At 40.0% G+C, this 20814-nt stretch overlaps 1 protein-coding gene across 1 annotated transcript in view; it reads right to left on the bottom strand.

Annotated features, from left to right (window-relative positions):
* The window catches only part of LOC112928940 (uncharacterized), a 158544-nt gene that overhangs the window by 7917 nt on the left and 129813 nt on the right, over nt 1-20814 (bottom strand). The window contains exons 6-7 of the mRNA XM_072762713.1: nt 19761-19832; nt 16848-16907 (exon numbers count right to left, since the gene is read on the bottom strand). The gene's annotated coding sequence lies outside the window, so the exon portion shown is untranslated. The remainder of the gene's footprint in view (nt 1-16847; nt 16908-19760; nt 19833-20814) is intronic.

Raw genomic sequence — 20814 nt, 5'->3', positions numbered from 1 at the left:
AAAACGGGGCACTTTGACCTTGTTTACTGCAGGGTTTTGAAACCGCCAATTCGTAACTCCTGACGTCACTGGACACGCATTAGCACCTTTACTGCTGTTGGCTGCACGTGGAGCTACCTGGATGGTCTTCAATCGTCCCCAGTTGAACAAATCCTCTCCCAGAACAGTAAGGGTACTGGCCTTAGCATTATTAAAGCCCCAAAACTCAGATGATATCTTTTCTATGTGTCACCTCTCTGATCACTTTTATAAGAAAGCAAAAGCCTTGAACATCTGATACTTTTTAAAGTCCCAGAATCCAGACCTAGTACGGATCATTCTTTCTTCTGACTCCTTTGCCTGCCCAAGAGAGGAGCTTCCTCTGTCACCAATCACCGTATTGGCAAGAATTTCTGCCACAGAGCTTTATGAACAGAAGATCCCGACCTACTTTCTCCCAAAGAAGATTCTCACAAACTTTCTTAGAGGATAGTTTATTTTACTAAATTTTAAGAGTTTCAAAGACTACTGCATTTGAAGTTTTGACAAAGTCCTATTATTCCATTTTTTAAAATTTGTGGAATATGCTTTTGGTATTGTATTTGAATGTTGAATTTTTAAAGAAATCATTTCCTCCTGTGAGTCTGACACATTCCCCTTCAAGTTCCTCAACTCTTATTCTGGATATGTCCAAATCAAATCAAAGAATAGTGGTAATCCCTGGAGCAATTAAATTTTGAGGAACCATTAAATTTTGAGGAACATCTCCCATAACCCACCTCTTTAAATAAAACCCAATTCTGGTGCTATAACAGCAGTGCAATTTTACAGACTAACTAAAAACCCAAGTTTAACCTATCTGAAGCCAATTGATAATATTCTTTTCCTGAAACAACTTAACAAAACACCAAGTCTTCAAACTGTAGTCACCAAGAAATAAGGAACATGAAAAATAGATATTTGAGCAATTATGGCCCTTGTTGGTCAGACAGACACAGGAGAGAAAAACATCCAGAGTTAATAAAATTAATGAACTCTTGCTAAAGAACTACTTAAAAGCCCCTCCAAATGTCATGCTGTTACTATGACAACTTCAAAACTGCTTTGAGAAAATGTGAAGGATTTTAAGATCCATGATAAAACAAGTGTCATCCAGCCTGCGAGAAATTACTTTCACTTATAGCAGGCAGCAGAAAGGCTAAATGACCATTTACAATTCTGAAATATCAGATCGTCTGTTACCTTTTGAGAGATGCTGCACTCTTCATTCAGATCATGAAAACAGTAATAAGTAAACCAACAGCTCTCTCAGTAACCGGAACCATTTTGAATTCAGTCCTGGAACTCTACCACTCCCACAGTCTATCTAGTTGTTACATTATTTTTTATAATGAAAGCAAAGTCTGATTCAATCTGAAAGGGAGGGGACAAAAAAAAAAATCCCTAACCATCTCGTTTCCAAGTACAAATGGGCAGGCACACACTCACTCTGATTTTTTAGGTATCAATAACGAAACAGAAAAAGAAAACAGTATTCCCGCCCCCCTTAAAATTCCTGCTTTTAGGTATTTTGGACCGATTTATATTTTACGTAATCTTGATGGCTCAATCAGGAAGTGAAAATTTTAAGTGCGTGTGTTACAGACGGGAAGGATCATGTGACCCACAGCAAAGAAAATTATGCAGTAGACTAGCACACTAAGAAAAATAAGCTTAACAGAGTTTTTAAAAATACTGTCTTTAGGATTCACTGAGTCATGAATATAGTATGGCTTTTGAGAAATAATAATTTGTTTGGAAGCCTTGGAAATAAGCCCTCAGGACATTTTAAAAAATATTATGAGATCAAAGCAATTCACAGTAAGAAGTGAAGGTTTAATTAATAAGGCGACAGTTTCTGTGAAGATTATATTCTAAAACTCAAGGTTTATTTGAAAGGATATTTTTCGAAGTTATTTGAAGATCAGGCAATAGTAATTGTAATCAAACAAAACATCAGTTGCAGCTACATATAAATACTTATGCTTTATTTAATATATAGAGCTGTGCGTTCCTGAAGCACAAACGAGGAAACTGTTCAGATTTATCCAGCCTCCACCCAAGTTCTACAGATTTCAAGTGGCCACTATATTTTATCATAGCAAATACATTCTCAAGAGGCAAACGTCAATGCATTGAAATGTTCATCTGTGGATACAAACTAGTAAAAGATAATCATGAAAATAGTATCTGAATTATTCTTTTGTGTTAAATACATCACGCCACAGACATCAGACCATGTTCATTTGCTCTGGAAATCAAAAAGTAGAAGACGAATGTTAAAAAACATTCATGACAGTAATCAACTGAGAGATGACTTGTTACAAAAACTACTTAAGACATTTTCTCTGTGCTACTTCTCTAAAATGGAGTATGTTAATGTAAAGATACTTGAAATTGGAAAGGTTTGGCCTGTGGTTGTTTCTCAATGTATTTTGTTACTGATGTTAAGAATTTATTAATACCGATAATAAACAATGAACATGGTTGAGAGTAGGTATTTGTATCTCATTGACGTTACTTTTATCACTTTAATGTTTTGCCATTTACAAAATGCTTTTTCACATTTTTATTTCAGTTTTTTAGAAAAATTTATTCCACAGCTCTGGGCAAGTGGCAGGATAAGGTCTGGGTACTGCTTGATTACTCGCTCATCTTTCTTTAATTCTTAAACATAAAAGACCGCTGGGCAAAAGAAGAAATTATTAGGAACAACAGAAGTCTTTCTGAAGGGAAGCTTGAGGCAGATTAAAAGGTAAGAAGCATCAATTCTCCAAGGTACAGTATTAAATGACATTGTGATCGCCTTACTGAACTTGCTATCATCCTGAATTAAGGAAAGTTGATATAGTTACCAAGAAATATCCCCCAAAAGATTTATAGCACAAACTAGCCCTGCCACTTGCCTAGACCATAATTTATTGAGACTAAACCTCAGAGAATATACAACTCAAATCCGTAAGTCTATAAGTCAGGAAATTAGACAAGTTAAGAGACTTAATGTTGCACACAGATGATTGACTGGCAGCTGAAACTGGACCCAAGATTTCTGACTTTCTCAGGCTAGGGCTCTTTTTCACTACACGCTGCCTCCCATGTGTAACCTAAAGGTTCAAGTAATCTCCAAAGATCAGAGCCCTGGTGGCTTATCTTCACTGTGAATAACTGAAGTAGGGTCAAGACTTAGAGGGGCTCACTCTGGACCACTTAGTCCCTAACGCACAGGCCTCCTGACCCTTGTTACTGCTGCTGTTTGGGTCCTCCATTGGTCTGTGCTGAGCATCGTACTTCCTGAGCTGGAAAGAGACAGGGCAGGTTCTGGGATGAGGGGTAAAGCTCTGAGAGATGGTGCTAGTCCCTCTTCCTGGCTCTGCACTTCCACCTGTCTATCAGAGCCTCCTCATTTTTCTCCAGTGGGAAAAATCAAGACACTAAAGTAAGAAAAAACATTTGTTTTGGTTCATATCTCAGCTTCCCTGGGATTTTGGACAAATGTGAATAAGAGAATATTCTAGAAAAACTAAAATTAGTTCCTGCTTTATAACCTTCACCAAAATTAATTCTGTGAAGATTAAAGAGTTAAATGTAAATGGAGGGAAAAAAAGAATACAATTAGAAGGAATTATTTCTGAATCAGAGATAGGAAAGGAAGTAATGAAAAAGGTTACATAATGGGAATCAATCTGACTCCGTTAAAATGTTTACACTTATGTAAACAGGTATGTTTTGTATATCCCAAAGCAGCTGAAGTGAAAGGTAAAGAAAAAAATAGAATACTTGCAACACGGTAATAAACTTTTTATTATTTATAAAGGTAAAAGGTAAAAGCCATTAACAGACCATTATGCACTCCAAAATACAAAAGGCCAATTAATGTGAAAAACTGTTGAATTTCACTAGCAAACACCAAGACTTTTTTTCAGGCATCAAATTCACAAAGATGGAGAACAAAGTGAGTAAGCTAGCGGAGTGAGGTGAGGCCATCAGTTCAGGAAACCAGCAATATCTTTTTATAAGCCTTAAGACTGTTTTGACTCATAGCAGGTCTATAAATATCACCTCAAGAAACAATCACAGATACACAGAAAGATAACTGTACAAGGACACACTTATAATAACCTAAAATTGCTATTAAATATCCAGAAGTGGAAGGGAGCATAAGACTAAGTAAATAAGACTAAATTCATGTGTTTAATGGAGAATACATAACAACAAGATATGATGCTGGGTGAAAATGCTGGATATAAAGATGTGTATGAATATGGTATCAATGTTGGTATGTAAGAAAGGAAGGGGAGAAGGAGGGAGGCAGAGACAAATGAGGAGTACAAAAGCTGATCTCCAAAAGATACTGGAAAAAATTTTAAAAGCTTAAGAAGGGGCAGAGAATTTAGATTTTTCATAACTTCTTCATAATATTGAGATATTGAGATATCACATTTTCTAAAGGAAACCTTGTTTTTAAAACTGGGAAAATGTTTCTTAAACTAATGAACGTCCTGTAAGTATTTTTCAGTCATATAGAATAATTAAAATATTTGCAAAGATCTTTTTAACAAGAGAATGCTTATACTTTATCTTTTAAGATTTTATTTATTTGAGAGAGCGCGCCAGCGTGTGTATGCATGAGCAGGGTGAGGGGTGGGGGGTAGGGGGAGGAGAGAGAGACAGAGAGAGAGAGAGAATTCTCAAGCTGACTCCACGCTGAGCACAGAGCCTGACACAGAGCTCAATCTCACGATCCCAAGATCATGACCTGAGCCGAATCCAAGAGTTGGACACTTCACCAACTGTGCCACCCAGGTGCCCTGAAAATGTTTATACTTTATTAGGTGCAAAAAAGAAATACAAAATAATATGATCTTAAATACGCAAAAACTCACATTAAAAAGACATGCACAATATGCAACAAGATTGTTAAAAATGATTACCTTTCAGTAGTGGTACTGTGTGTGATATTTTTCCATACCTTGCATGTTTTCTACCATTGTCCTTATCATTTTTATGACAATAAATAAACATCAATATCATAACTATAGGACTGATAGATCAAGGAGACACTACTATTAAACAGTTAAATTTCAAAATGCAGAAGATCTATAGTCCCCCAAATCTGTCCTATGACTAAGGGAATTTTATCTTTTTCAATTCAAGAACCCAGTGGCCCATCCTTCAGAAAACAGGAACAAATCCTACTTCTTAGTTGTCAAACTGTTTTCTCCATTTAATAGGTCTGTGAGGGTCATACTGAAGCATGACGATCTCAACAGCAAGACATTATTTGGAAAATAGTGAAGAAGGTCAATGGGAGAGAGGTAATTAGTGGCAGGAAGCCCATGAAGGCAGGAATCCAAGAAAACAACAGAAACGTCAAGACAGAAGATTCAAGAAATCATTAGGTCCAAAATAATTCAAAGGGTCTCGAAGAGATACATGTATATATCTACATTCATACACCACCATTCATAATAGACAAAAAGTGGATGCAACCAAGTGCCTACCCACAAATGAATGGATAAACAACACGTGGTATATAAATATAATAAAATATTATTCAGCTCTAAAAAGTGAGTAAATTCTGACACATTCTACAATAAGCTTGAACCATGAGGATATTATGCAAAGAGAAATAAACCAGTCACAAAAGGACAAATATTGTATGAATCCGCTTATAGGAGGTACATAGAGTAGAGAATCCATAGAGACAGGGGCTGGGGGAAGGGAAGCAAACAGCTGGTGTTTAATATGTGTGGCATTTCAGTCTTGGTATGGACAGTGGTGACAACCATTCAATAATGTGAATGTACTCAATGCCACTGACTGGTACACTTCTAAATGGTGAAGACTGGTAAATCTTACACTGCATTTTACAATTAATAATTATACATGCATATATATTTATACTTGAGAGAAAAAAAATCATTAGAATTTTAAGTCCTGAAGAAGGCTTTTTATTTGGCATGAAAGAAAGGTTAAAGGATTCTGATTTGACATGTCAAAGGTGCAGGTATCAAAATAAAAGAGATCTTATTTCTGATATTAGATTCTTGAAGTGTAATTACAGAAGTCAGCTCAGCAACACAGAAAATCAAAACTGAGAATAAGAAGGGACATCATGTGTAACTTGAAGAGAACATACCAGACCTCTTTGCGGTTTTTTGAGACCCTCTCATTATAGCCAGTTTGAAAAATTCCCCACAACAAGGAAAGAACCTGCAAGCCCAAGCAACACGGTGACATCTCTCATCATTTAACAGGAAAGAACACAGCTATGAGGGAAACTCTGAGTAGCCTAGAAACATACTCTATTCCTTATTGCAAACTAATGTTTGAAGAACCGATCTGGGGGGCCCTCCTGGGTGGCTCAGTGGTTGACCATTTGCCTTTGGCTCAGGCCATGATCCTGGGGTCCCAGGATCCAGTCCCACATCAGGCTCCCCGGAGCCTACTTCTCTCTCTGCATATGTGTCTGCCTCTGTGTGTCTCTCAAAAAAAATAATAAATTAAATCTTGAAGAAAAAAAAAAAAAAAAAAAGAACCAAACTGAAGAATTCTGGAGTTGACCAAAGGCCTTTTAGGTAAAGCTATTTCAGAGACACAGACATCCAGAGAGCTTGCCCGGGCTCACTCAGTAATGCTGGATTTAAAGACACAAACTCCTGGAGCATGGGTATGGTTTGTTTTTGTGTTATTTATCATTTTTTTTAAAGATTTATTTATTTGAGAGAGAGAGAGAGCATGAGTGGGAAAGGCAGAAGGAGAGGGAGAGAATCACAAACAGACTCCATGCTGAGCATGGAGCCCAAGAGAGGGCTTGATCTCACAACCCTGTGATCATGACCTGAGCTGGAACCAAGTGTTGGAGGCTTAACCAACTGTACCACCCAGGCACCCCGTTATGTCTTATTTTTTAACGAATGCCTTATTAAAGATAAGAATATTGGAATGCTCTTTCTATAAATCATTTTTTAAGTCTGTTAAAAAGAATTGAGTACACAGTACATATTGCATACTATATATGAGGCTAGGTACGGTATACTGGGCTAATCTGCTGGACGGTGAGCAGGAGGTCACCACCATTCCTTCATCGGATTAGCAATTATGATTTAAAGGAGGCACAGAATGCCACTGGTACACACAGAAGGGGCTCCAATCTGGTCTACAGGAATGGAAATCTGTAAGAAGTGACACTTTTGATAACAGACACTATGGTATCATTGTGGCAAGCTTGACTGACTATGGGTCAAACAGTTTTAGGCACATTCTATGAACTAATTAACTTTCACTACAATCTTACAGAGTAGGATCTTAAAGATGAAAAACGGAGGCACAGAGCAGTCGCACAGCTCTCACACAGTTGGGTCGGACCCACCTGTGCCCTTATTCAGAATCTGCTTAAAAAAAAAAAAAAAAAAGAATCTGCTTTGAGGAGAACCCAATCTGAGACAAGATGGGGATGCAACGTTGACCAGAACATTCAGCAAAGCGAGAGGCTGCTCTGAGTAAGATAAGTAGGACAAACAGAGCAAGAGATCTACAGGTGGAAGTGGCAGGGGCTGGGAAGCAGGGACAGGTGAGTGGGGGAAGGGTGGAGGGCAGGGAGCCCTCAGGAATCTCAGGGCGGGGGGTGGCAGGACTGAGTCCAGCACAGGTCTTCATTAAGTTCTGCCATGTGGAGTAGGAAGTACTCTCTTCTCCATCTCTGCATCAGTCACAGAGGTTTGATCACTTCTTTATGCATGGGGTGAAAACACAAACCCCACGGAGGCACCAATCAATTTGGGGACTAGAGATTACAGAAATGGGCAAGAGTTCAGGTAGAAAAGTGACATGACGTGGATGCTTTTTAGGAGCATCACTCTGGATGCTGTCAGGGAGGTGCGTGCATGTAGAACAGACCCGGGGAGACTGGCCATTGTAGGGAGAGGGCGCTAAAGCAGCAGCTGTGGTTGAAGGTGATGAAAACTAGCAGGGACACACTGGAGGCAGAGCAGATGGATTTGAGATCTTGACCAGATTTGGTTTTTTTGTGGATTTTGAAGGGGAGTAGGAGAGAAGGATTTGTCAGGAGGTCACAGGTTTCAAGCCTGAGTAACTTGCATTGGTTTGGATATGAGGTACCAGCAAGATATCAAAGTGGAAGTATCCAATGGCATTCGAATACAAAGCATGGAACTTGGAGATAGAAAAAAAGAACCTGCAAGGGGCAACAAGCAGGATAAGCCAAAGGGGCAGCAAGGGTCCTGGAGGCCAGAGTAGGGGACACTGCTGTGAGGTCACAGAAGCTAAGAATCCAGACACAGCTGATCCACGTGGCAACAGCAGGATAGGAAGGGGACCACTGGCTTTGGCTAGAGCAGTACCAGTTTAGTCATGGGTACAAAAGCTAGCCTGGAGTACCCAAGGAAGGGGCAGGAATGAGGGAGGAGAGGCAACAAATATGGCAATTTTTCTACAAAGTCTGGCCCTGGCAGGAGAAGTGAATGGAGAGGGGAATCAAGTGTGTGCGCACACGTGTGTGTGTTTTATTAGTAAGGCATACGTGTGTGTGTGTTTAATCAGTAAGACATGTAGAGGGTTAAATGCACACAGGGAGAAGTGAATGGCAGGTATTGAGAAAGATTGGCTCTGAGAAGGTGAGGGGGGCCCGGGGGCTGGTATCCAGAGCTGTGGGCATGAGGACGGACCCCTCTCCCACTGCAAGAGGAAGCAAGCAGAACAAGGCTGGCACAGACGAAGTGTGTGGACAGGGCAGGAACCCAAGGGAGCTCACCTCTGGCTTCTTTATGCTTTGTGACACGGGAGGGGTTGCAGCTACAGAGAAAAGGAAGTGGGGTGGGGGAGTAAACAAGCAGTGTGTGCAGGAGCTGCTGGGGGACGAGACAGGGCTAGGATGGCAGGGAGGACAAGTTACTTTCTGGAATGTGTTTCTCCCATATGTCAACTCAGGAGAGCCTGAGGCCAGAACTCTGCACCTGTGGCATTTACCCAAAAATACGGAGAACATAAAAACTCAGTTACTTTGAGCAGACCTCGTGAGAAGTCTTGTCTTCAATACTGTAAGATCAGGTAAGTCAGCTTGTAATAATGTCAATGCTTCTCAGGCCTTAACCACATATGTACAACAAAGACAAACATTTCACACAGCCTATGATGGCCATCCTGTGACTATGTGTAGGAAGTTCCTATTTCTTTCTACGGGCGAACTTGGTTAGTATGTGTAACCAAAACATCGTTATTTCACCTGGAATTACATCATCAACAGTGCATTAGCAACCTTCATGTTTGGCCTGAGCTGGATTTTGCTTTTGGGTATCATCAACCCTTCTGCATGTGCACACAGGGTTACAGTGATGGTCAGACATGTCCCTCCTTCCAAAGTCCTTCGGGGAAGACTAATGGGCAGAAAGGCCTGTCGTGGCCACTTTTCCCATACTCGGCTCTAGTTCTTGCTCTGGCCAGGAAATCACTAGAGAAAGCAAAAACAGGGGCCAGGAGCTGAGCACAACCGTACAAGTCCAAACATAGGCTAGGGAAGGTGGTATGTTGAGTGAGTGGATGTGTTTTACTTGAGTTACCTGAGCAAAGCAAGAGGGGAACACATGAACTTAAAAGAATATCTTTCCTTATAAAATCTTTTTACAGAGACAAAAGTAATTCTAGGAATTAGCATAAAGTGCCTCTTGTATTTTGGGGCATATATCTCCCAAGGAGCTCAAAAGAAAATCCTTTAGTTCTACACCCTTTTGGGGGAGAAAGGGAATTAACAGTAAAATCTAACCAAGCCAACCAACTGGGAAGTCTCTTATGAATAGGGAGGTACCTGAATCATCACAGGATAATGGAATCTACTTTTGCTTTCTGGCTTTTCTTTCTTAAAAAAAAAAAAAAAAATCCTATTCGTGCATATTTTCATCATGAAAGTAATATAATGTTACTGCTGACCAAAAGTTCCTTAGTGCTCACTATGACCTGGCACTGCTCTAAACCTATACTTCCTTCAGACACTCTTATTCTTTGGGTTTCAGGGCAAAGCACAGAGGCGTCAAGTCCTTTGCCTGAAAGGACTAGGAGAGCTGATATCCCAACCCAGACAGGCCAGCATCAAGGTCCTGAACTCAGCTACTGCAAAACTGTTTTTTTTTGGGGGGGGGGGGTTGGAATCCCTGGGTAGCTCGGCGGTTTGGCACCTGCCTTTGGCCCAGGACGTGATCCTGGAGACCTGGGATTGAGTCCCACATCAGGCTCCCTGCATGGAGCCTGCTTCTCCCTCTGCTTGTGTCTCTGCCTCTCTCTCTCTCTCTCTCTCTCTCTGTCTCTCATGAATAAATAAATAAAATCTTAAAAAAACCCCACTTTTTTTTAGCTTTAAAATTAATTTATTTGAGAGCAAGAGCACACAAGCAGGGGAAGAGGCAGAAGGAGAGGGAGATCTGGCACTCTGCTGCTGAGCAGGGAGCCCGACATGGGGCTCAATTCAGGAACCCTGAGATCATGGCCTGAGCCGAAGGCAGATGCTTAACTGACTGAGGCACCCAGGTGCCCTTACTATGTAAAAATTGTTTACCAAAATCTTGCCAAGTAGAGATTCTACTCATAGGCAAGATTTGTTTCAAGTCAGCAAACCTATTTTTGCATACAGTGTGCACAAGTTATTAAAACAAACTTTTCTCCACAAGCTTCTCTACATTATGAAATAATTCCCTCTTACGAATAGTACTTTTTAGAGGTGCCTGCTTGGCTCAGTTGGTTAAGCATATGCCTTCGGCTCAGGTCAGGATTCCAAGGTCCTGGGATGGAGTCCCCTATCGGGTTATCTGCTCAGTAGGGAGAGTCTGCTTCTCCCTCACCTTCCACCCCTCCTGCTGCTACTGCACACTCTCTCTCAAATAAAATAAAATCTTAAAAAAGAGTAATATTTTTTTTAGTCTGACCCACACTTAATTTATGAGTTCCAAATCAGTCATGTTGAATCCATGCATATCGTTTTCAAACCAGAAAAAATCACTGTTTAGTTCTCTGTGAAGTTGCCTGCAGGCTGAGGCTGGATCTCACAGATTTGATAGAATTATTTCTTTGTAGATAAGAGCATTATATTTAATGGGAATGCTGGGACTTCTGGAAGCCTCAGCTGGGTTAGCACTCAAAAAATGGCCCTCATACAGTGTCTGTCAGTGACTTTTGATGCAAATGTTCCATGATATAGAAGTCCAAGACTGCCAGCCTCTTGAGGTTTATTAAAGCTAACCAATATGAATCCATTTCCTAGACTTAAGTGCATGCCACATGTGGTCTACACAAACATTCTTCAGTTTCCTCTGAACTAGACCAACACATATATGGACGACTGATTTCAACAAAGTTGCTAAAACAATTCAACGAGGAAAGTCTTTTCAACAAATCATACCGGAACAACTGGGGAAATACACAAAAAAAATTACCCTTCACCTCTATCTTACCTGATACACAAAAAATTGATCTATGATGGTTCGTAGACCAACGCACAAAAGTTTAAAACATAAGATCTCAAAAAGAAAACACAGAAGGATATCTTTACAATCTTGGGGAGGCAGAGTACTTAGAAGACAGTAAGTATAGATAATATAGGAGGAAATTTTGATTAATGAAGTGACTTCAGAATTAAAATCATCTGCTCAACAGGGGCATCTGGGTGGCTCAGTTGGTTAAGCATCCAACTCTGATTTCGGCTCAGGTCAGGATCTCAGGATCCTCAGATCCAGTCCTGCGTTGGGCTCCCAGCTCACCAGGGAGTCTGCTTCTCTCCCTCTGCCTCTTGTCTCTTTTAAATAAATAGATTAAGTCTTTTTAAAAAATCTTCTGCTCATCAAGACATTTTTAAGAATATAAACGGTAAGCTACAGACTGGTGAATATAATTACATCACAATTTTCTGAGATAAGGGGGATACAGATACAAATATCTCCAGGTTTTTTATATACATAAAATCTACAAATGAATAACAGTAAGAAAAACAATGCAAAATAAAAATGACCCCCACAAAAATTTAAAAATGGGTACAATATGAAATAGATACTCCAAAAAGGAGGATCTACAAATGTCCAGTAAGAACATGTTAGTCATCAAGGAAATATAAATTAAAAATCACAATGAGAAACCACTTCATATCCAGAATAAAGGCCAAAACCAGAAAAACCAGTAACATACAACTGCTGAGAAGGAATTAGAGAACCTAGAACTCTCATCCACTGCTGGCTGGAGTGTCAAACAGCAATTACTTTGGAAAACTGCTTGGAAGTTTTTCATAAAGATAAGGATGCACATCTGGGATGGCCCAGCCAATCAAGCCTAAATCTAAAACAGGATGTGAGTGAGGGAGAACATGCTCTCAGCACCTTAATATTCACAACAGCCAAAAAGATGAAGGCAACCCAAATGTCTGTCAATGGGAAAATGGAGTGACAAATTGGGTCTATTCATATAACAGTATAGAAAGAATGAACACCCAATACACAACACAGAACTGGGGTGAAAGACCAAACTGAGAGAGTACATGCTCTATGATCCCATCTATATGAAGGTCAAGAACAGGAAAAAAAAATTCTATAGTGACAGAAATCAGAAAGCATTTGCCCTGGATGGGGGGCATGAGAGAACCCGGATGGCAGACATGTTCTATATGTTAACTACAGTTTGGTTATGTGAGTATACTTGACATTGGTGTGTTCCACCACATGTTAATTTTACATCTATTAAAAAGGAGGTTTGGTGGTGCCTCCCTGATGCAGTTGGTTAAGCATCTAACTGTTGATGTCAGCTCGGGTCGTGATCTCGAGGTTCTGAAATTGAGCCCGCATCAGGCTCCACATGGAACCTAAGATTCTCTCTTCCTCTCCCTCTGCCCCTACCACCCAACCCCCTCTCTCAGAATAAAAGTGGTAGAGAGGGTTGGTAGGGCTCCCTAAATGTCTTCTTATCCTCAAGTCCTCCTGAAGAATGTGATTTGATTTGCACCCCCTGGCCCCACCAAAAGGAGACTGTACCTGAACTTCTATCAATAATAAACAACCAGTTTGACAGCTATCATGGTTGTCTCTTTTTTTTTTTTTAGTTTATTTATTCACGAGAGGTATAGAGAGAGGAGAGAGAGAGAGAGAGAGAGAGAGAGAGAGAGAGAGACAGGCAGAGGGAGAAGCAGGCATGAGTGGGACTCGATCCCGGGACTCCAGGATCAAGCCCTGGGCCTAAGGCAGGCACTAAACTGAGCCACCCAGGGATCCCTGGCTCTCATTTCTTTGGGACACCTATACAAGGTATTATCTCCAAGGGAAAAGAAGGAACTCTCTAGGTTTCCTCTCATCCAATGGTAATAGCCAATTAACATTCCAGGTTCCATAACCAGTGTAAGAGTGTTCTAAAAGCTCACAGGGCAGCCCTGGTGGCTCAGTGGGTTTAGCGCCGCCTCCAGCCCAGGGCGTGATCCTGGAGATCCGGGATGGAGTCCCACATCAGGCTCCCTGCGTGGAGCCTGCTTCTCCCTCTGCCTGTGTCTCTGCCTCTCTCTCTCTCTCTCTCTCTCTCTCTCTGTGTGTGTGTGTGTCTATGAATAAATAAATAAAATGTTTTAAAAAAAAAATAAAAGCTCACAGAATGTCCTTTTTAGGTTCATCATTTTTCAGTATACTACTGATAACCTGTATTCAACACATTCCTCACCTCCCGAAGGTTACAGAGGATAGATGGAAGAAAGTAAATATGGGAAGAAAGGTACCTAGAACAGGCTGATGATAATTGTTCTAGCCAATAGCAGAAATAAAATTAGAAGCATGTCCTGCTTGCCTGGGAGCTCAGGACAGTTCAGTATTTTCTGTATCTGCTTCTGGGGGGCATGGCCTCAGAGGGCTTGCTCTTGTATCCAGAAGTGTCCAAAAGGCTCTCAGCTGGTAAACAACTTACAGGAAACAGAAGTCAGACACCAAAGGATCTTTAGGATCTTCAGGTACCTCTATGCCATTGCACAAAGAATAATTAATATCCAACTGTACTACTTTGCAAATTCTAGAGATAGATTCGGGACTCTTGGCACTATACCAGAGATCAGATAGGTCTGAGAAGATTCTGTTTCCAGTTCAATCATGTCGAGGCACCTGTCCCTAACTATGGAGGACCTCTGGGGAAGATCTCCAGGGATTTTTCACAAGAAAATGGCTTTTTTTTCCCAAATAAAATGAGGGAATGATAAAGTGAGAAACATCAATTCAGAGTTTCTTCTAAGTCACAAACAGATACCGCTTGCATCAGGGAAGTTAAAGGACTCATTAGTTAACATCTAATATTTCCCCTATTCATCGTATGTACTATGAATTTTCAGGAACTACACAACAAACAACAGAAAGGAATGATCAATAAGATTTTGGAATTTTTTTTCACAAAGAAAATGGGAGGGAAGAATAGGAGATGCTTCTTACAAGAAAAGGGAGAAGTGTAGAGGTCTATCCCCTAAGGAATATAAGTTATAGAGATGAAGGAATAGGAGATTATCTCAGGAACTCCTATGCCAAAGGGCAGAGAAGAAATTTAAAAGTAAGCATATTCAGATTTACATTTGTATTAAGATCAGGAACAACTATCACTACTCATATAGATTTTTTTTAATACCCAAGTTGAATGTTTTACAAGATGCATCTTTTCTTCAAGCAACAAAGCTAGAAGAGCCTGAGAGGGCTTTGTGATTAATGGTTGGCCTCCATGGCGGGAAAGCATTATCTATGTAATAACATCAGCTCATTGTTCCTAGCCAGCCAAGTTATTTGAAGGATTAGCCTCCCCAAACCCTAATACCCATTGTAGTTCTTGTGCAACCCCATCATATCTTTTCCCGAGCTAATTTAATTCTCTAGACATACTTCTGACAAATCAACAAATCCAAGAACTTCCCATTCATTAGGAACTGAATGTTCACAGGCCCCAAATATGTACTCTAATGGTATTAGGAGGTGGGGCCTCTGGGAGGTGTTTAGGTCATGAGGGTGGAGCCCTGAGGAATGAGGTTAGTGTGCTTATGAAAAAGACCCCAGAGCTCCCTCACCCCTTCCACCATGAGAGGACACAGCAAGAAGACAGCTCTCTATGAATCAGCCTCCAGAACTGTGAGGAATAAACTTCTGTTGTCTGTAAGCCATGCAGTCTATGGTACTTTATTACAGTAACCTACACTGACTAAGACAGCATTTCAAAATGGTGGTGAGGGCACATGAAAGACCCCACTATATACAGACCCCATCTATATATAGATATAAAAAAGGATATACAGCCACAACAATAAAAACACTATCAGGAGCCTGAGAGATTTCAACAAATGTTTGAAAGTCAGAACTACTGACTTGTAAAAGCTGAGCACAGGCAGACAGATCCAAAAGTTCTCTGACAGGACTGCCACTGAGGAGGAGGAAAATTGACTTCCCCAGGGAAACCCCAAAGAGGCTCTAGACTCAGAAAAGGCAGGTAAAGTGTGGGACAGAAATGGCCAGAACAGAAGATTAACTGGAAAGTCCAGTATCAACAATCATGCGTTCCATGTCTAACTCCTGTCTTTATTAGAAACAAAACTGAGAGGCCCCCCAGGCAAAAACTAAAAATTAAAAATTCATTCTCTAAAGAAACTAAACAAAATGTCTGGTGAGGACCGATCAGTTAGTATGGTTCTGAGAACACCAAAGTCAAGCCCTCTGCACCCGGACACTCGGTGGCTCCCCAACACGAGGGCAGGATGCGCCACATGCATAGAGCCCCATGAGCCTTCATGCCACATTGTCTTTACACAAATGAAGAGTCAAGGATGGAAATACAACTCAAGAAAGCCTACAGCGTCAAAGTGGAAAACTAAGATAAACAACAAAAAGACCGTGGGAAAAACAGAAAATTCAAGGAAGAAAAGATATTTTAGAAAGAATTCAAAAAACAGCTCTAATTAGTGTCCCCAGAAATATTTAAGAAGCAATAATTACATCTGTACAACAAGAAAAACAACACAACGAAATACCACAAGAAATAACAATCCAAGAAAAAGATCTACCAAATTAAAACTGTGGCCCTCCAAAGTCTGAGTGAACACCACGTGCATGCGCCTGGGTACCATAACCTCACAGCTGTGATTCCAGTGACGTAATTCTACCACACTGACGATACCTAACCTAAGATGCGCTATATTTACAACAGTCTGAAGTTAAAATTGCAGATGTAGAACATGTTCACAGTAAGAAGACAGGGATACCAAGACCTGCTGTTCAAGAAAACCTTTTTAACTCCTCCGCTAGCCTGCAAGATGACCTGTAAGCTTCTCTCAATACCTGTCTGTCCTTTCCTGCAGAATGAGAGAAATCAAAGGTGGTGTTTTTACAGTGACATAATGAAGACTCCTGGAAAGCATAACTAAGGAAGAACTAGCTTAATGTGAACACTTCAAGGTATTAAAACATATTAATAAGGTACATGTGCAATCTTCTCTGTGAACTTCACAGAGAACATAAACATCCCTCCCATCTAGGTGACTTGGATACTGTCCTTCCTGAAAATAGAGAGGGAATGGAGTATTGGTTCAAAACTGTTCTAGTCCCAAAGCTCTGTTATTAGAACCAAAATTTCTGTAATGCCCTATTTATTACTACTCTAAAATAAAATAAATAGTAACTAGTATACATATAATTTTTAAAAATAAACATAGTATTCTAAATGTAAGATAAAGGAGAAAGTAAAATAAAACCAATTTATAACAAAATACTGCATATTCAATACACAAATAATTTTTAGGTCTAATTAACTATGTAATGAAATAGATGCTTGTAACTTACTTATAAGGAGTAAGCTTAGATTGCGAGAAGCCAAATAAGAAGCCTTCCATCTTGAAAGTGCTGGAAAACAAAATAGGGGCAATATGGGTGGACAACAGGAGGAAAATGAGTATATTTCGTTTATGAAAGAAGTATGTTAAAGTTAACTTGTGTTCTCACATAAAATGGAGTTGGGCCTACAATCAGGTAATTATAAACTGATTTTTATATCCAAAATGGCAGTTGAAAATCATGTGGGACACAGGACAATTCTAAAATCTCTGACTCTCAACCACTAAAAAACAAAAACAAAAACAAAAACAAAACAAAACAAAAACACCACCCTTCACCATAGAACCAAACACTACCTCATTTCTATTATGTCCCCTAGGGGGCGGTACTGTTCCTGCAAGGACCCCTGGGGCTAGATGAGCGTGGGGCGTCAGGCGTCTGGCTTCTAGCTCTCCTGTTTTACCACAGAGGATCAACTCCTGAGGGACAAATCAGCAACATACTTAAGAAATATATTCATTTGATGTGGAAAATGACTATGAAGAAATTAATTTAGGCTAGGCGTATGCCATTAACTAGAGCCACAGTCGACATTATTTCCTCTTCTTGAATTCAAGATAATTGGTTACTCCATATAGAATATGGAGTGAAAAACTCTACCTTTATTTATGCAGCACAAAGTGACTTGGATTTCAGAATCTTTAACATTCAAATCTGGTCATTAATAATAAAAAGGGGGTTTTTCATAGAACTCTACAATTCTCATTTCCTCAAAACAAGAATTAATGCATTCTTTCACATGTGGTCATTACAGGAAGGGGGGGGGAGCCATTTACTGTAAATGCTTTTCTGATGCAATTCCACCACCTCTTTCAAAGAGAGAATTCATCCAAGAAGCCTTAGTCACTTTTTCAAGAAAAATGCCACAGCACTGAATGTACACAGACTAAACCACACGCCTGAGCAAAGAAGCTGAGCAGATCCCACCACCAGAAAACATGGAGAGAGGAGAGGCAGGGCAGCAGGGAGGGAGCAGGGACCTCCTGTCAGAACACATTAAGCAGTAGATCTCAGAATTTGGCCTTTAATAAAGGGAAAAATCTGACACACATTTAACATTATGGTTTCATAAATCAGATGCAAACATCGATTTCTCCCTGCCCAACTTTTAAAGCATACTTCCTAAAAATATAAGACCTCAGCTCTAAACCAGGAAGCTTTGTGTAATTAGTATCTTAGCAACTATAGTTATTTCGTTCAAAGAAATTTCATCCGCAGAAAGAAAAACGGAATTCTCACTTTAATATATGAAAATGAAACTATGTTTTTAAGCGGGTGGATTTTCACATTAAAAGGATATACACCGACGAACACTATAAAGCAATTCAGAGGGAAAAACTTAAGACACGTAGTTCTGAGCTCTTCTCAAAGAGAGGACTAATTCTTCTAAAACCTCAAATCCACCCAAAGGAAAAAAAGGAATGAGTTCTCCAATTTATTCTTACCTGAATCACCATTAATTCTTCTAAAAGCCAGATGCACCTACTTGTTTCTTTGCAGAGTCAACGCAAAGCCCAAAGCCAAGCAATCACCCAAAACTCAAAGCAGTGTGCTGCTGGAGCCGAAAATCCCCTTGATGAATGAAACTGCACATCGTAATATCCACTTTCTGAGCCAGCTATTGGTTACCAGAAGGCAGAGCGTGTGGAAGTCTGATTTGCCCCCTCCAGGGCATGCCTCTTTTATATTCCATCTCAGAAAACACTACAGACATACAGCTCCAGAATCAGTCAAAACTAGAAAGGGTTCGTTTTTCGGTAACATTTTCTTTTAACACTACGGAAACCACAGGGAGACCAAACCACAGTGAGATTCTTCTACTAGGCAATGCCAACGCAAGAAAGAATTATTATGTCAACATTGGTGATTTACAAATTAATCTCAAACCACTGCCGAAGTTTCTCGTGTTCTGTGACTGCTTATGAGTTATATGTAGGTATAGGCATGGTACGCATTATTTTTAAGTCAAGAATTCTGAGCCATGGTTTGGAGGCTCAAAATTACCAAGAAGTAGTGGAAATTCTCACAAATTTAATCTTTGTGCTACACTAATAAGGATCAACCAAGAAATTAAAACCAAGAATAATGAAGCAATGGTGTAAACCAATCTTTCTAGAATTAGGGTTTTCAGCATGTAGTCCTTGAGCCATGTGCATTAGAATGACCTGAGATTGGACTTCGAACTCTCTGGGGTAAGGGTGCTTGGATGTCTCAGTTGGTTGAGTATCTGACTCTTGATTTCAGCTCAGGTCATGATCTCAGGGTCCTGAGACTGAGCCCTGAGCTAGGCTTTTGCTTAGGATTCTCTCTCTCCCTCTCCCTCTGTCCCTGACCCTCCCCTAACCCTTTCTAAAAAATAAAGAAATCCTTAAAAAAAAAAAAAAAAAAAAAGGCCTTTCTGGGGTATAGCCCAGGAATCTGTATGTTAACTAGATTCTAGGTTAGTCTTACATACTTTTAAAGTTTGAGAACTACTCTTCCTGTCAATAGAACTGAATAGCTGATTATAGTGGTGGCCACTTTCTTTTCTTATTCAGTTATTTTGTCTCTCAGATTACCGTTGAAATCAGAAGCAATGAGAACACGAAAGCCTCCTTAGAATAATTAGTGGCTTTAATTCCGGGGGAAGGAGAGCCAGTCTGGGTTTAGCTGACCACGCCCCGCCCCACCACCCCCACCACCTATCACCTCATTAAAAGAGAAAAGCTCAAGCTGCATAACCTGAAAAATGCAGTACTCAAGGCTGAAATGAACATTAACGTTAAAAGATGCTACTACTGGAAAACAACAAAAAATACACTGCTAAAAACAAGAGAAGAAAATGAAGGAGAGAGGACACACATATGTTTATTGACTGCTTACCACGTCCCAGGCACCAGATCAAGAACTTTCCATCAGTTTGTTTGCCTCAGAAGTCTCACCAAAAAACGACTTCTTCAGAAGGGTACAAACAAAAACAAAAAATAAAAATAAAAATTAAAATTAAAATTTTAAAAAAATTTTAAAAAAGGGTACAAAAACACAAATTCGAGAGTCTACATCTAATAGCAAGGACATGCCAGCAATGCATTCTCTAAGCTGGACTTCGTATTGGTCTCCAGTGCTCACCTCCACCCCCATTATCTTCTCCACATAATAGATTTTTAAAAAGATTTATTTATTTATTTATTTATTTATTTATTTATTTATTTATTTCCACACGAGTGGGAATGGCAGAGGGAGAGAAACTCAGGTGGACTCCCTGTTGAGCACTGGGAAGCCCTGATGCTGGGACTCAATGCCACAACCCTAAGATCACGACCTGAGCCGAAATCAAGAGTCAACTGACCAAGCCCCATCACCAAGCACCCCTGCATGATAGACTTTTTTAAAAAGGAAACTGAGAAATGTATTTGAAATGATGCCATTTTTCCATAGTTCTTGCTTTTGGTACCTTCTTTGTCCAACCTAACATTGTGGGAACTTCCAGAATATTTACAATAGTTTTCAACCACCTGTATCTCTACTTTGGTCAGCTTACTTCAGTCCAAAGTGCTGGGGGCGGGAGGGGGGGGGGATCCAATCATTATAACATGAACAGTAAAATAAATGTTTTTTGAACAACGCCAGCAAGTGTGAAAATTGTTTTACTTTAATAAAAAGGATTTTACCTTTTCCTCCAATACACATGAAGTTTCTAAAGAAATTTCCTGGATAGGGGGACCCCTGTCAGAAAACAGTACACTTAGAAATAAGCTCTCCAGTGTGACCCTCTGTGTTTCAGGTTGACCAGGCACTCTGACTTCTGACAGTAAGAAAGCTGACCTTATACCTTCAACTTTTTACTCTAAGCTGATCTAGCTATTTGACATTCCAGGTATTTTGTCTAACAGGAAAATTGGGATCTGTAAGGACAGCAGTTCTCAAACTGTACATT

Source organism: Vulpes vulpes, chromosome 7 (assembly GCF_048418805.1).
Source record: "Vulpes vulpes isolate BD-2025 chromosome 7, VulVul3, whole genome shotgun sequence".
NCBI lineage: Eukaryota > Metazoa > Chordata > Mammalia > Carnivora > Canidae > Vulpes > Vulpes vulpes.
Note: the sequence above shows the minus strand (reverse complement) of the source record. Positions and strands in the feature narration are given on the sequence as shown.